This window comes from Pan troglodytes, chromosome 9 (genome assembly GCF_028858775.2).
Source record: "Pan troglodytes isolate AG18354 chromosome 9, NHGRI_mPanTro3-v2.0_pri, whole genome shotgun sequence".
NCBI lineage: Eukaryota > Metazoa > Chordata > Mammalia > Primates > Hominidae > Pan > Pan troglodytes.
The window spans coordinates 12,946,549-12,960,894 of NC_072407.2; the positions used below are offsets into that span (position 1 = coordinate 12,946,549).

A 14,346-nucleotide genomic window follows, 5' to 3' on the forward strand; every position below is an offset into this window, starting at 1 on the left:
AAAAAAATGTCAAGTCAGGATGTCAATGAGAACACTGAATCCATGCCTTCTACTTTCTGGAAGACGAGACTGAACCCTAGAGAAGTCAAGTTACTTCCCCAAGATCACCCAGCAAATTAGAGACAGAGCCAGAACTAAAATTCAGACCTGCTGACTACCTAGCTGGGACTTTCTACCGCTATATGTAGGCAGAGAAATTCACAGGAAGGATGGATTACTAACAACAGCAGCAGCTAACATTTATTGAGAGCATATTTGTGTCTACAACTAAGTCGAGTGCCTTACATAAATTAACACATTGAAACCTTACAATAACCCTTTGAGGTGGGTAATATTATCACTCCCAACTTACAGATGAAAACAGAGGTTTACAGAGATGAACTCACCAGAGGTCCACAGATAGAGAAAAAACCAGACTATGGACCCTCAGAGCTGGCTGCAAAGCCTATTCTATGCTCTAAGCTGCATCTGGAAGGGTACAAGGGCAGTATTTGTGGAAGCAGGGGTAAGGAGGGCTGAGGCAGAGGCCGGGGTCTGGAGCACTGAGAGCAGCTTGTGAAGGGCCTCCAACACCACACTGAGAAAGACCTCAGGGGCTCCATCTAGGCTGGCCAGCAGGAAAGGGGCAGGCGAGAAGCAGTTCTGGATGGACGGGTCTCCCCTGTCTGTGAGGAGTGAGCATCCCACAGCAGGAGGAAAGAGCTGAACCTGTGAAGCTGGGTTGACAAGGACTACCTCAGACTCAGGACTTCTGGCCTCTCCAGTGCAGGCGGCTGCCGTGTCCTCAAAATCTCATTGGCCCCTACTCCTTCCTCTTAAAGGACACTCTCAAGTACCCTCCTAACGTGTAGGCCAGGTCTGAAAGGGCAGTCCTCCTTGGCTGCTGGTGACTTTCCAAAGCAATTGTCTTTCTCTCCCTACCTTGTCCATGGCCCCCTGTGCCCTTTCTTTGATCATTCTGCCTGATGCAGCAGCCATAAGACATGGGGAGCTGTCTGTCAAGTGGCAGGAACTGAACACAAGCAGCTTTGAGAAGTGGGGAGGAAATCCTGTGTTATTAGGAAATCTTGTATTATTACACACCCAGGACTGCATAGACCCCAGACCAGACTACCTGGGGTCTTGACAGAAAGATGAACAAGATGCAAAATAGCAGCTACTTCCTTTTTTTTTTTTTTTTTTTTGAGATGAAGTCTTGCTCTGTCGCCCCGGCTGGAGTGCAGTGGTGCGATCTCAGCTCACTGCAACCTCCGCCTCCCAGGTTCAAGCTGTTCTCCTACCTCAGCCTCCCGAGTAGCTGGGATTACTGATACACACCACTATGCCCGGCCAGTTTTTGTATTTTTAGTAGAGACAGGGTTTTACCATATTGGCCAGGCTGGTCTCAAACACCGACCTCAAGCGATCCACCCACCTCGGCCTCCCAAAGCGCTGGGATTACAGACGTGAGCCACCGTGCCCAACCGGCAGCTACTTCTAAAAGAAGAATCTGGTTTGTTCCCAGCGTAGTAACATCAACCTGTTTGAGAGACACCAGCCCACTCTCTTCAAAATGCTGCTGTAAGTTGATAATAATACACTGGAAAGCATTGGACATTTACTATGTACCAGGCACTGGCCTATTTACAGGTATCATTTCATTTAATCCTTACCACAACTCTATCAAGTCAAGTACTATTACATCCATTCTACAGATGCCTCAAAGAAGGCTGATGCACGGAGACATTAAATAACCTGCCCAAGGTCACACAGCAAGGTCAGGTTCTAAAGCTAGGCCTCTAAGACCCCTGAGCTATAGCTGTTCATCACTGCAGTGCACTGCAATGCACGTCAGATACTCATATTAAATGCAAATGGTTCCATCAGAATTGCTCTAAGGCAGCACCACGCACTCACTGAGTACCTACGAGTCACTGAGAGTTGAACAAACACACCACAGGCTAGTTCATTTTAAAACAATCTATAAAACTCAGTTGTCAGAACTCCATAAGGTAGCCTGTGTTCCAAGTCACAAGCACACCAAAAGTCAGTTCCTCGAACAAAACTAGAGTTTTAAAAATAGCTGACTTGATAGTTTTTTTCCAACTTTCCCATTTCCCCTTTCCTATGACTCCCTCCCACATACACCATCCTTTGACACTGTCAAGAGAAGCTTCAACGCAGGCCTAGAATCCTCACCCTCCTACTTCCAGTCCTTCAGTTGGCTCTCTTCCTTCATTCGAATCGTGCTTGAAATCAGTCTGTTGGACCCTCCTCCTTTTTCCCAGCCTAAGAGCATGAGATGGTCATTAACCCTACCATCAAAACTCAGAACTGCAGCAGGTCTACGCTGCTTCTCTCTTAATCACACAGACAGAGTGGGGGAGAGAGGGGAAGAAATAACTACAACACAACATCTATTATAATATAACATAGATGGGAGTAAGGCCCATACTTGATACTTCTGCGTTCCTTCCCAGCTCTTGGCCCAGACACTCCGTATTCACTGACTAAATGGGTGAACAGACCAACACTGCATAGATGGGCACCAGAGACGCCTCTGAGCCAAGAACAAACCAACAGAGGTGTTAACCCCAATGCCAGCCACCCCTACCCCCTCCAGTGCTTCTGAGGGCCTGCACGACACTGTCCCCCTGAGCTCCCTGGGGGCAGTCTGGCCTTCTGCTAAATTGTGTAGGCCTCCGAGGTCAGCCCTTCTCTCCATTACCACCTGCTGCTCCTGAGAACTGCCTCCGCCCAGGGCCCCTTGCCCAGTGCCTCACTCCTGCTTCCTTCCGGTAGTCTTCCTCCTGCCTCAGATCTTGTCTCCCGTAACCCTCAGTTTATCTCATTTTTTCCCAGTTACAAACAATCCTCCATCCACTATGTGATTTCCAACAGTCCATCTCCAGCTCACACACAACCCCTTTGGTGATGACAGGTCACACAGAGGAAGAGTCTGGAGCTTTGAGAAACTGTGGTGGTTTCGTGACAAGCCTGTAGGAATAGGTCTGCTTTGGTTAAGAAGGCTTCATACGCTAACTGCATATAATTCACTCTTTTATAAGGACAGTGAAATCTAACATTCAGGCAGTTTTAGATGAGAAGAGTATAGTGATAGTTTCAACAGCCTCCCCAACAACAGTACATTCATCACATCAGAGCCAAAAAAATAAGAGAAGGGGTCTTTGGAGAAATTCTTCAATAAGGTAGTCTGGACTCATTTAACACCCACCTCTCCCTTCAAAACACACACACACACACACACACACACACAAACACACACACCCCCCCCCCCCAGGAGAGCTTTCTGGAGCCTATGGCTAGAAATAGAGAGCTCAGGTTTTTTCTATCAGCACAATATTATGTGGCATATTCCTCTAAGACAGATGCACCCAGTAGTTCCTCCGACCCACCTACTGAGACAGACACACACAGCACCTCCCCTCCAGGATGAAACAAATGCCTAGCCTCCCCAGCCCCTGCCTCCCCAGGAGAAGGCACACACTAATGCAAGTTTTCCCACAGGCTTTAAAGACAAATCTCTGCAGACTACGCCAGATGGTCTTTTTTTTTTTTTTTTTTTTTTTTCTTTTTTCGCTCTATGCCCTCCTGGCCCCTTCTCCACTTTCCATGGTCCCTCCAACTCAAAGAACTCAATTATCTGCCTGCAGATTTCCCCTTCCCCTCCTCGCAGCCTGCCCTAAACACACCCTCCTCCCAAGCCCATGCAGAGGCACAGAAGGAAGGTCAAGCCAGGGCTCGGAAGGGCTGCTGCCAGGCCTCCTCCAGCCTCAACTATGTGTTCCCCGGGCTTGGCTGCCTCGGCCGACTCTCTTAGGCCCAATGGTGGAAATGGGGACGTTTCCAGGGCAATGACAGTTAACAGCTAAGAGGAGTGACAGGAAGGAAGATGTATTCTTCAATCCTTCAGTCCCACCTGCCCCACAGGGAGGTGCTTCAGAAGGCCCAGGCCTCAGAGCCTCCCATCTCCCTGAGGTGCCAGGTGGACCTCCCGTAATGCAGTTCTTAGAATCAGATGCGGTGGGGAGTGGGGCACAGCCTCTCTCAGGTCTAGGCTACCAGTGGGGCCATGATACTTGGATTGCCCTCCTGAATCTGTACACCCTGCCCTTCATTCCAGGGAAAGAGGCTGAACCAGCAGAACCAAGGGTGTCCTTGGCCTGTTCTCCAGTGTATTTCAAAGTTTCATCTTCCCTGGGTGACTGATATCTAATTTGAGAGAGAGAGAGCCCAAGGGGAGAAGGTACAGGAAGCGGAGTAGAAGGAGGAAAGAGGGAGTGAGAACAGGAATGTTACTTTTTAATCCTTAAGGAACATAGACAGATCCAATTTGTGACTCAGCTCTGGGAAGCCGGACTGATGGGAGTCGGGGAACAGCTGCAGCCCCAATCTAAGCTGTGGGCAGCTTCTCCTTCAGGCCTTAGAGGCTGTTGTGACATGACTCAACTAGAAGGGGAGCTGCTTGTTTTGTTTCATTTTTTTAATCTGCCTACTATGGGTCTGCTCAAGGGCTTCTTCCCAGACACCACTCCGGGATATGGCTGGCAGGTTTTCCCTATCCTACAGTAAAGCTGGGGCTGTGGGTGAGGCGCTCTAGTATGCCATACGCCCTTTCGACTCAATGAGGACAGACCTGGGACTCTCCTTGCCTGGAGTCTCCCTTCCCCTGCTCTTCCATTCCTTGGCACAGTCCCACGGCATATCAAGAATCTCTGCCCTTGGAATTCCCACTTCCTTGTTTCTTTTTCTTTCCCCATAAGCTGTGGCCTTATGAGTTCCTGAAAGACCTGCCCAGCCCCCAAGAAGCCTTTCGGAGCAATAACACTTTCTCCCAGTTAGAACCCTGCCTTCTAAACCCAGAATGAAGGAGAAAGACCCCTTTGCCCACTGCAGAGTGTGCCCAGCAGGACCCAGCAGGATGAGGGAACCAGGCCTGGCCTCTTTTCCAGCTGCTAAAGTTTATGGTGCCACAACTCTACAGGCAGCTGTGGGACACAGGAAAAGCGACGGGTCTTTCGGAATACCTCTCCTCTATACCATACATAAACACATGAGTCAGGTGACCAAGCAAAGCTTCCTCTCTGCAGGATCGTCTATGAGGCTCCAGTTTTATGGCAAACATCACTCTTATGAAATGACCCAACCCAAGGAAAGCAACATTTGTTTCCTTAAACATCCTGAAGAAGTCTTTTCAGATTTTTCTCATGTTTACTTATAAATGCAGAAAGGAAGAAGGCACTTTATAAAATGAGAGAACCAGAACAGAGAGGCAAAGTGACTTTCCAGAGAGAGTTGGGTCATTCCTCAAGCTTCAATTCACAACACGTTACATTAGATAGGACGTGACTTGTTTCAAACTACTTTCATGGAAGTTATCCCACTGGCTCCTCCCAACAGTCCTGTGAAGTTGTTCTTATTACCTCCATCTCACAGGTAAGAATCTGAAGCTCCTATTAGTTAAGATACTTGCCCGTGGCCACCCTATGGGAACAGAATCTAGCCGTCGACTCAAGTCTAGCAACCCAAATCCATTATTCTTTCTGCTATACCAACAGAAGGAGCACCAGCTCCTGAAAGTGGGTCTCTGCTAGCCCTCTTCACACATGTGGGGATGGTAAAATTGAAGAGCTCCAACTACACACGCAAGTAGAAAAGAAGGCTGAGGTTCTGGATTTACACTGCCAACTGAAGGGGCCACTGGCTCAGTGTTATGCCACATCCCTCCAGCAAAATGTAGGTTTCAACTAAGGAAAGGATCCCTGGAGTGTAGCAAGAGGAATAACTTCAGAAGTGGACCATCTGAGGTCCAGGGCCATGGAGTTCACCCTTGTGGACCCTCAGGCCACAACCATGATGTATACATGTACTCATTTTAGGGAGCCAGAACTGGGGACATGGCCAGTGCTTGCATTGGCAAGCTGACCCGAAGTTAATCAGAATGCCCCCTCATTGTTTGCCAGAATACAAAAGACATTCTGTTCAGAAAGTTCAAGAAGAAAAACTGAAGAACCAGGACAGCAGCTGTTCCCTCATCCCACAGAGAAACCAAAGGCATTTGCAAAGTTCCCTGAGGCCAAGAAGTGAATTTAAGACATAACATGGCTCAAGTGGAAGCACATCCCCTGATGGGTCTCCGTTGCAGGGAGTGTTTGCTGCATTCATCCTCCTCATAATATTACTGACAACCCCACTACCCTATCACCTATAAAACTGCCTTTCTGGGAGGGTCTCCTTTCCTAGGCCACACAGCTCACCATGTACCACTCCTCTAGGTCAGAACAAGTTTTACCAAAACTTAGGACAATCAGTGTAGGAGTGCGTGCCCTGAGATTTGGTCAAAATGTAACCAAAGGAATCCACCCGGCACAACTACAGTGCCTCATGTTCCCCAGCTCTTAGCAGCTGCTGCTGAGAGCTCACTCTGGGACATCTGGATGAGAAACCTGTTTGCAGGCCCCCCAACCCCAAGCCAGCCCCCTCCTCCACCTCTTAGGAAAGTCTGTGATCGACCTTTTAATGTGGGAGGACAGCTTGATTCTTACCAAGCTGCCTGGAAGAGAGAGAGTGCAAGACCCCAGCTCAGGCATCCCTGTGACAGTCCCTCTGTCCTAATAAATGCTCTAGAGGGACTTGGAACTCACCACAGGCTCCTGGCTGAGCTTAATTAGCCTTTTTTTTTTTTTTTTTTTTTTCCATTACAGGTCAGACATAGCAGCACCAAGAGACAAAACAGACAGTGTTCACTAGGACGAACAAGCGGCTCAAAAGGCACTGGAGTTTCCCTGTAAGAACTACAAACACCACGGGAGTGATGTTAACTCAGATTTTTCCATATAAAAGATTCTTCCTGTAAAAATATCCTGTGCCTTTGTGCTAAATAAAAGTAAAATGATGCTTTTTAGAGTGAAGTCTAAACACCTCAGATTCAGCAAGAGTGAGATCAGCTAGATTTGCAAAGTCAAGAAAATTGGCTGTTTCCCTCCTCCTTAAGCTAATAGAATCCAACTGTTGGAGCATGACATCATTCCTGAGCCCCAAACCCCGAGCAGAGACTACAGACACTCGCCTGACTCCCAGAAAACAGCCGGAGAGAAGGGCCAGGAAAGGAGGCCAAATGATCCCAGCCCGGAGCTGCCCTTACCTGAAAGTCCCGCTGCTCTCCTGCCCACTCCATTCTCACACCGCAGCCGGCTAGGGAGCCCAGGGCCCCCAAATCCACTGGCTTAAGCTCCGATACCTGCTGCGAGCTTCCCACAGCTCCTTCCTCTGACCTTTCGTGGCGATCCTCGCAGCCAAGTGAGCAGAGCACTGCTAGCCGGCCAGGCCAGTTGTCATGGAGACCCTGTCCTCGCTAGGCGGGCGCGCGCACAGCGGCGCGCTCTTGGCCTAGCGCGTGCACAAGGGCGCTCTCTTTTTCTTTCTTTCTCACTGTCTCTCTCTCTCTCTCTCTCTTTCAGTTCTGGGAGATTTCCATGAAACAGCACTGTCTTTTGATCAGCTCGGTTTTTGCATGCATTCCACTCCTCCTACCTCCCTTCCAGTCCAACAGGGGCTCTGAACTGCTCCTGGGAACTTGCTTGAACAGCTCAGAGGGGAGAAGGGAGAAGACAGTGAGTGGACTTGTTTTCTTCCCCTCCAGTTTCTCATTTTTTATAACTTGGAAGAATCCCTGCCAGGGGGCAGGGAGCTAGCTGAAGCGCTTGAAGGGGAAGCCAGCCCTTCCTCTGGGTCCTGGAGCTCGGGTAGGAGGGACCCTGATGCGCTGCCTTGACTTGTTTGTGCACTTGGGATTTTTCCGGGCAGCAGTTGGGGCGGAAATGCACTCACATCCCAGGAGCTCGCCTGGACTGGCCTCCCTGCTTACCTTGCTGCCTGTCCAGGTTGTGGCGATGGCTTTAACCAGTGCAGGGACTCATGGTACTAGTGGTGGCGCCTAAGCAGTCTCTCATCTTCCTGAAATGGAGAGCAAAGACACTCGGTCAGGACCAGGAAGAATCCTGGGCAAGTCGAGAGTCACAACCCAGACGACAAACCTGATACAAATACAGCCTTGTCTCTCTGCCCTGCTAAGGGTCTGCAGCTAAGGTGCAGGCTTCGTGGGAGCTGCTGTCACAGTCGGTAATAATATTGCTCCTGTCAGACAATGAGCACAGTCCCTGGGACACGGCAGACCCCCTAAGTTTAGTCCCATACCCATCCCCATCCTGTCCCTTCCTCTCCCCCCTACCCAGCATACATTTCTGCTTTGTAACATTCTTTTTACATGTATCATTTTGTTTGATCCTCATAACCTTTTGAAATACACTGCACAGATATTTTTATGACCATTTTTTCAAGTTTATTTATTATTCTTCTTAAATTTCTTTTAGAGACGGGATCTTGCTCCATTGCCCAAGCTGGAGTGCATTGGTGCAATCATAGCTCACTACATCATCAAACTCCTGGGCTCAAACAACCCTCCTGCCTCAGCCTCTGAAGTAGCTGGGACTACAGGCATGCACCACCACGCCTGGCTACTTTTTTAATTTTTATTTTTATAGAGATAGGGTCTCACTATGTTGCCCAGGCTGGTTTTGAACTCCTGGCTTCACGCAATCCTCCTGCCTCAGCCTCCCAAAGTGCTGGGATTACAGGTGTGAGCCAGCATACTGGCCTTATGACCATTTTATAGATGGAAAAACTGAGACTCAGAGAGATTAAACATTTGATCTGCACTTATACAGTTAGGCAGTCAAAGAACTAAGAGATCAGCCAAGTTCGCCCTAGTCCAGCACACTTTCAACTAAAGTGTATTGCCACCTGATTTCAAAAACTGTCAACTTTTTGATAACTGGTTATGAGATAACACTGGGCTCCCAAGGGAAGGTGGAGAATCCTTGTAAGTTGTGGCGAGATAGGCTGACTACCATCCTTTCAGCCTAAAGACCTTAAGACAGCATCTCTAAGATGTAAAACGTCCTGATGCACAGCTCGGAGAAAAAGCCCTACCCTACAGCTATATATGACCTTACACTTTTCTAAACGACTCTCAAAATCTTGGCTCGTCTGTTCAACATGACAGGTCTGAAAGTTAGCATTGGCATTATTATACTAATTTAACAGATTTTTTTTTTTAAATTCTACAACAGAAGTAAAATTACTTGCCCCAGGTCATGGAACCAGGAAATAAAATCTAGAAACAATCCCCAAGCCTTTCAAGTCTCTTGAGTACATTAAGCACAGTGGTTGCAACAGCACCAGGGGTCAGAAGACCTTGGCAGTGCCTGACTCCACCACTAACGGGCCATGTGCCATTGGGCAAGTCACGTGACTTCCCCCTTTCCACCTACAGAGCCTACTGACAGGGCTGGGGCTGAGCATCGGAAGAGATGCTGTCCGTGAAAGCACTCTAAAGTCAGGCACTGAACTAAGAACTTTACTCCTCTTGACAACTCCTCACCAAAAACAAACAAAAAACACTGGGACAGTTAATACCCTCCCCAGGATGAGGACACTGAGGCTTAAGGAGGATATTTTCCAATGTTGCTCCCAAAAACAGTGCTAAAGGTCCTGATGTTATTTATTTATTTATTTATTGACACGAGGTCTTATTATGTTGCCCAGGCTGGTCTTGAACTCCTGAGCTCAAGCAATCCTCCCACCTCAGCCTCCTGAGTAGCTGGGATTATAGGTGTGTACTACCACACCCACCCTGATAGAATCTTTAATGCAACATCCTATGCAGAATCTAGTGGGTTTTTTTCATTAATTTCCAGCATATCACAACATTCTCAAAACAAGATTCTGATTAACTTGAGTTTAAAAGGTAAATATATACCAGAAGTTAAGGTAGGAAAGTGTTATAAAATCCAACAGGAAATGACAGAATGGCACAAATCCTAAATGGCAGGCACTACTGCTTTAGTGAAGCAATCAGAGCTTCAAAGGGAGTGAACCTAATCACCCACTATAAATCCCCAACCTCACCCAAGCCCCAGCTGAAGAATCCCAAGTCTACAAAGAAAGACAAGACAGAAGGGCAAACGCAGTATCATCAAATCACTAAACTTCCGCCTCTTCCTTGTCCAAAAGGCATCCCTCTGCTCTCCTCTCCTGATCCTCAAAATGCACATTCCACTTGCCCAGTCTCCATCCTGAGAAAGAAGGGGTGATCCCACCCCTTTCTATAATAAGATAATATTAATAATACAGTAGTAACATCAATTAACACTTATTGAGCACCTACCATATGCCAGGCATTCTTTTAAGCAGTATGAGGGGCCAGGGGTCTGGACTGAGTACTAGAACTGATACAAGTCAGTTCCTGAAGTAATCCAAACTTAAGAAGCCCTCCAAACCAGACCCAGAATGCGGGCCATGCTCCCCCTAGTGGCATGCTGGAGTTATGGAGGTTCCTTAGGGCCTTGTCCTGGGGGAAGGGACAAAGGAAGGGCCCCATTACTGAGAGAACTGGAATCCCTGCTTGGGTAATGCTACTGTGTACACACTCCTTGAACTGGGCAGAGTCAGGGACAGCTGAATCCCGCCACTGCCTCTGCAAGGCTGGATTTAGACCAATCCTACCTGACCTTTCTGAAGGATAAGGATTTGACAACCTTATATAAGCTCTCTGCTGTCTGCTGAGAGGCCTGCAAGCATACATGTGCCAGAAACCTGGGAGACATCCTCGACTCTCCCTTCTTCTTTCTGCCCACATCCAACCCATTTCCCAACTGCAAACAATTCTACTTCCAAAATATATCTTTTATCTGTCCACTTTTCTCCACCTCTGATACTACCCATCTCTCACCTTAATTATTGCAAAAACCTCCTAATTGCCCCAGCTTCCACTCTCCCCTCACAAAGTCATTAGAGCTGTCTGAATCACCTTTTTTTTTTTTTTTTTTTTTTTTTTTTACACCAGATCAGGTCATTTCCTGCTTAACACACTTCATTGACTTCCCACTACACTTAAGATAAAATCTAACTTCTTACCAGGACCTACAAGGCCCAGCACGATTCTCCTCCTGCCTTGTTTCAGCACACTTCCTGCCCTTCCCTGTCTGTGCATCAGCCACATACAACTGCTTTTAGCTCCCCTGAGGTGTCATATTTTTTCCAGGTTGTTTCCCGTTGCTGGGACACTCCCCTACCAAGCAGTCTTTGCCTGGATAGCTCTTACTCACCTTGCCTCACCTTGACTCTCCTGTCTCTTGACTTTCACAATCCTCCAATCTAAATGAGGCTCCCCACACTTATCCTTCAGAGCACTCACCATGCTGTGTAATTATGCATTTGTACAGTTATCTGCTTAATCTCAGTCTTCCCTCACGAGTTCCTTAGGATACGAACCTTGACTATTTTGCTAACCACCAATATTCCCTGCACTTCGTGCAGGGCCTAGCTCACAGCTGGCACTCAATAAATATCTGCTGAATGAAATGCATAAAACCCCATTTCTTCCTGTCCGACAGGAAGAAGAAACTTAGAGCAGCTATTTCATGTCACTCATTGCCTCTTTTCATAGACTTACGAACTATAATTACATTTCTTTTCCTCATGTGCCTTGCCTGTGGGCACAACCAAAAATTCCTGTAAAGCCTCCCTGTGGTTTGTTTCCCAGAACTTTCCTGGTAAGGTCACTCTCCTGGGGCTGCCCTCCAGGGTTTTACAGCTGCTCCCATTACCAGTCCCCACTCACAGGCCTCCACCACCACCAGGTCATTGCCAGACCACTGTGTAGGAATGGCCCAGCTCCCACGATGACAAGGTTCTCTCAGGCCAGCAGCTCCAAGGACAAAACACCTCCTCTCCCCTCCATGGTGCAAGCCACTGTGCTTGTAAAAAAAATACATTTTTACTAAAAAAAAAAAAGTCTTATGTTTTATAATTTGGAGATGGTTGTAAAAAGTTCAGAAAAAAAGGGTTCTATTACTAAAAAGAATTTTGAACACTACAGTCTGGAGGAAAAATGAAGGTCTAAGTAACACCAACAGCAGTGTGACTACATCCAACGTTCCCTCTTCTGGCCTACGCTCCCACCCAAATCTGAAATCCTCTGGCTTCATCTCTTGCCCACACCTCCCCTGCTACCAACCACCCCATTACAGGCACAACCACAGTGCACTGCCTGGTTCTTTGAACACTGCCTGCATTTTCCTCTCCCTCCCTCTATGGCTCATGCTGTTACCTTTATCTGAATGCCTCTCCTTCCCCCACTAACAAAATCTTACTGCCTTCAAGGTCCAACTCATTTATCACCTCCTCTGTAAAATATTTTTCAATCTCCTGATAGAATCTGTTTGTCTCTTCTGCAAATCAACAGCAGTTTAAAGATGCCTTTACTATAGTGTTGATATCACTTTATCACTGTTACTTGCACACCTGTCTCCCCCACAGACCTGAGCTCCTCGAGGTGTATCCACTTTAGTATTTCATTCAATGTATGCAATAAGTGTGTGTGAGATAAATGAATCATTGAAAACACTCTCCAAACAAACAAACAAACAGAAACAGCTATTTCCTCTCTAAGGTGAGGGAATTTGAGTGGATGGACCTACATTGTACAAGAAAATACATATATGTAAATCGGATTTTGGATTAGGTCACTAGAGGGGTTTATAGTACTTTCTTGTCTCTTTAAAGACAACTGAAATTCTGAACCTGAAAACACAGGAACAGAGTAAATCTTTTCAAGTCATTCCTTACTTTGGGATCAAAGAAATTCAAGTAAAATGGGCTGTTCTTTCAATATTATTGGTTGGATCTTAGAATGCCTAAGAAATGGCAGTCTAATTTCAAATGCCTCTGGGAAGCCTAGTTTCTAATGCCCACCAGACTGGGGTCCAGTGGTATTCCCACTGAAAACATCCAGTTCTACCAAATTAATGGGTGATCAGGTCAAGTGCAGTGGCTCACACCTGTAATCCCAGCACTCTGGGAGGCTGGGGTGGGAGAATTGCTTGAGCCCAGGAGTTCAAGACTAGCCTGGGCAACATAAGGAAACCCTATCTTTACAAATAGTAATTTTAAAAAATTGGCTGGGCATAGTGGCACACGCTTGTGGTCTCAGTTACTGGGGAGGCTGAAATGGGAGGATCGCTTGAGCCTGGGAGGTTAAGGCTGCAGAGAGACATCATCGCATCACCGCACTACAGCCTGGGTGACAGAGCAAAACTGTGTCTCAAAAAAAAAAAAAAAAAGGTGGGGGGAATCAAACATATTCCTCTCCACCAATTCTCCTACACTGGGTTCTAGCTGCCATTTATAGAAGAGCCCTTAAGGGCTTTACAGTTTTCCTCTTCTGCCTGTGAATGGCAATGTGGTAAAGAGGGAAGCTTTTAAAATTCAAGAGTAGACAGCTAGCAGGCTGGAGCCCAGTCCTGGCTTCCAGCTTTCTGGAATGGTAAAATCCTAGGCAAGTCCCTGTCTCCCTTAGGGCCTTTGCTTTTTCCTCCACATGAGAGGGCTGGACCAGCTGTTCAAGCATCCTTCGGCTTGACTGTCCTACTGCATCATTCTACGCAGTCACCCAGTCCTACTGCTTTCTAAGTCCAAAGCAGCAGAAAGACTCCTTTCAGCAGAGCCCCGGGCTTGGGGCTTTGGGATCAGACAGAGGTCCATCACCAATGAACAGTAGCCTTTTTTAGAAGAAAAGAAAAGGGAGACTCAGGCTTCCTGCCTAAGGAGGGCTGGACAGAGAAGAAAGGTGCTAAATTACAGAATGGGGAAATTAGGAAATGGCCTCGAAGAGGACTAAGGCTCCTGCTGAGGTCCTTGCTCAGACTCACCCCTATCCATAAGTCTGAGACAAAGTTGCCTTTACAAAGCAGACATTGAACAGCTGACAATACCTAAGTTCTCTTGGAAGACAATCTGTCTACTGCAAATCAAGCATTCTCTACCTGGGTGCTATTAGGGCCTTCAGATCAACAAAACAAATGTCTTCCTCAAGATGGCAATCCTGGGCCCCCTCCACCTGGAAGCCACATCTGGCAGGACCTGCACAGTGTTGACCACTGCCACACGAACTTTGCTTGCACAGCCTTCCTAGGAAGGCAGAGAAATACCCATTCTGTGGTCAAGTCCTAGTGTTTTATGATAGGAAGTTTTCCCAGGTCCTTACTCCTGACCTAATTCCCCCTGCCTCTCCTACCACCAGCACCCCACCCCTGACCTTAAGGCTCTGAACTAGGGAAGTGTGGAATTCAGTCTATAATTCTTCTAGACCCCACAGCCCTGCAGTGAAGCAGCTACCACACACCTTCATGCTAGGTTGCACCCCCTCTCCTTCAGTCTGCCAGTCATCCAGCCCTAGTTCACCTCCGCTCAGCTCACAACCCTCCGTATAAAGCTCAATGTCCA

General features: G+C 47.4%; 1 protein-coding gene across 33 annotated transcripts in view; it reads right to left on the bottom strand.

Moving 5' to 3' along the window:
• Positions 1-14,346, bottom strand: part of DENND2B (DENN domain containing 2B) — a 219,831-nt gene that overhangs the window by 109,945 nt on the left and 95,540 nt on the right. For 22 of the 33 annotated variants that reach the window (XM_063782749.1, XM_063782740.1, XM_063782743.1 and 19 more), the window contains one exon: positions 7,868-7,956. The exons of 7 other annotated variants lie outside the window; for them this stretch is intronic. The gene's annotated coding sequence lies outside the window, so the exon portion shown is untranslated. Of the gene's footprint in view, positions 1-7,144; positions 7,957-14,346 lie in introns of those variants that run through there. 4 more of the 33 variants (XM_016920330.4, XM_063782766.1, XM_054662064.2 and 1 more) reach the window with 4 other exon arrangements.